The sequence below is a fragment of the Suncus etruscus genome, chromosome 16, assembly GCF_024139225.1.
Source record: "Suncus etruscus isolate mSunEtr1 chromosome 16, mSunEtr1.pri.cur, whole genome shotgun sequence".
NCBI lineage: Eukaryota > Metazoa > Chordata > Mammalia > Eulipotyphla > Soricidae > Suncus > Suncus etruscus.
The window spans coordinates 30,240,943-30,243,526 of record NC_064863.1 but is presented as its reverse complement, the minus strand read 5'-3'; the positions used below and the strand labels follow the sequence as shown (position 1 = coordinate 30,243,526).

Genomic DNA, 2,584 nt, shown 5'->3' with positions numbered 1-2,584 from the left:
AAATTATAAGGAATCTCTTTTTTTTTGTCATGTAATAAATACCCATAGTATATAAACCAAAATTTTTAAATAGTTAAACTTATTTTACATAAAATAATTTAATCTCAAGAGGCCAGAGCAGTGAGCAAGCAGTAGAGTGTCTGCCTTGCATGCATTAACCTAGGACGGACAGTGGTTCTATCCCCTGGCATTCCATATGGTCTCAAGCCAGGAGCGATTTCTGAGCGCAGAGCCAGGAGTAACTCCTGAGCATCACCGGGTGTGTCCTCCACAAAAAAAAACAAACAAAAAGATCTCTCTGAGATCAATAGCTTGTTTAGAAAACACTGTTTTCCTTGAGGATTCTGATTTATCTGCATATTCTCTATGTTCTCCATTTTAATATTTCTGTGAATAGGATAAGTTGATTAAATGTGGTCTTTATAGGTATTACTTATTAGTCAAATTTAAGCTACTAAAGGTAGTTAAAAGTCTTAAAACTGATATAGTCTTACCAAATAACTTCTATTTTATTTTGTAAAAAATTTCTGTACATTAATTTCCTTAACTAGTTGTCTTCTCAAATTTGAACTTTAAATTACATTCTCTGCTGAAATATTCCATCTTGATAGAATTTCCCTGGGTAGCCACTAATCATTCTATGTAGTTAATGCTTTAAAGCATTGATATTTATTTAAAATGATATTGCTCAATGCTATTGATCTTTTATGGTAGGTCCTCTCCTCCAATGTAAAAGTCTTTTTTTCTTTTTAAATATGAAACGCTTCACGAATTTGCGTGCCATCCTTGCACAGGGGCCTTGCTAATCTTCTCTATATCATTCCAATTTTAGTATATGTGCTGCCAAAGTGAGCACCAATGTAAAAGTTTTATGAGTTCATGAAAACCCAGATAAAAATTGCATAATTTCTTTATTGTATTTTTTAATCTGTTATCTTTCTAATTGGGGCTCCTGATTTTTTATAGAACGTTGGGACATGGATTACTCTATTTTACCACATATTTCCACTTTTTTATATAAAACTAAGAGGGAAGGAATAAAAGAAAGGCTAGGTGCCAGAGGTTGGTAGGACAGAATGGGTCCAGTGGTGGAGGGAGGTTGACACTGGTGGTGAGATGGGACCTAACTCATTGTATATCCTATCAAGGACTCTGTAGATCATAATTGTTTCAACAAAAAAAATACAAAAATAAGTTGTGATCACCCAGTTATGACGACATATATAAGGAATTCTGTGGCTATTGAGTAAACATATATCTCAAATTTAGTTATACCAGAAGAGAAGAGAAAATGTATAGTTCCATAATATAACATCTGATACATAATAGATTGTCATGAAATATTTATTATATAAATGTATTGCAACTAAATATTTTTTAAATTTAGTGTTTCTATTCTTGAAGGAAGGTTTTTCTTTTACAACATTTTCTGAGAGAAAGATAAGAAGGAAAATGGTTTCAAAGGAGAAGTAAGTATGCTTTAAAATTTATTAGCCTGTGTATTTAATCTGTGCATAGTAGACAGAGTTAGTGATTGCTTCAACAAAGCACCAGGGAAGACTGGCATCTTTATAAAATAATCTCAGAGTATGTATCTTTATCTTTAGGACCCAAATCATTGGTGCACCAAAGTAATTCCCCAGTTAGAAATGGTGATGTGTTTACCTAATTTGTCATTTAGTCAGATAATGTACTAGATTTAATCTAGAGAATTTTGAAAAGCATTTCTTTTAGAAGTGTTTATTTTTCTTAAAACTGTATTTTCAGCAAATGATGCACAACAAAGCAAGTACTTTAAATTCATCTTAGTGATTTTCTGTGTGTGAATCAACAAGAGTTAGAAAAGAACACCCAATAACATTTCTAAGAAATATTAGAAAGTAGAATTTATTATGCTGAATGAAATAAGTCAGAGGGAGAGAGATAGACACAGAATAGTCTCAGGCATCTATGGGTTTTAAGAAAAATTAAGAACATTATTGTAGTAATGCCCAGAGAAATAGAGATGAAGGCCAGAAAGATCATCCCACAATATGAAGCTCACCACAAAGAGTGGTGAATTTAGTTAGGGAAATAACTACACTAACAACTATCATGACTATCTTAATGAGTGAGAGAAGTAGAATGCCTGTCTCGAATACAGGCAGGGGTTGAGAAGGAGGGAAGGGGCATTGGTGGTAGGAATGTTGCACTGGTGAAGGGGGTGTTTTGTTTATAAACAATCATGTTTATAATCATGGTGCTTAAATAAAGAATTCATATTAAAAAAAAGTAAGTATAGGGGCCGGTGAGGTGACGCTAGAGGTAAGCCTTGCAAGCACTAGCCAAGGATGGACAGTGGTTCGATCCCCGGTGTCCCATATGGTCCCCCAAGCCAGGGGCAATTTCTGAGCGCTTAGCCAGGAGTAACCCCTGAGCATCAAACTGGTGTGGCCCCCAGAAAAACAAAGAAAAAACAAAACAAAACAAAAAGTATAATTTTCTAATAGTTTGGAATTTTATCAATCAGAAAAAGATGAGTACTGAAAGCCTTTGCTATCATTCTTAGTTTTCTGTGCATTCTGATATTAGGCTTTGTCCAAAT

The 2,584-nt window shown here is 34.0% G+C and overlaps 1 non-coding gene across 1 annotated transcript; it reads right to left on the bottom strand.

Annotated features, from left to right (window-relative positions):
* Positions 1-749: 749 nt before the first annotated feature.
* On the bottom strand, positions 750-856 carry LOC126033042 (U6 spliceosomal RNA). The gene has a single exon (XR_007504198.1). It is a non-coding gene; the product is annotated as a U6 spliceosomal RNA (small nuclear RNA).
* Positions 857-2,584: the final 1,728 nt, after the last annotated feature.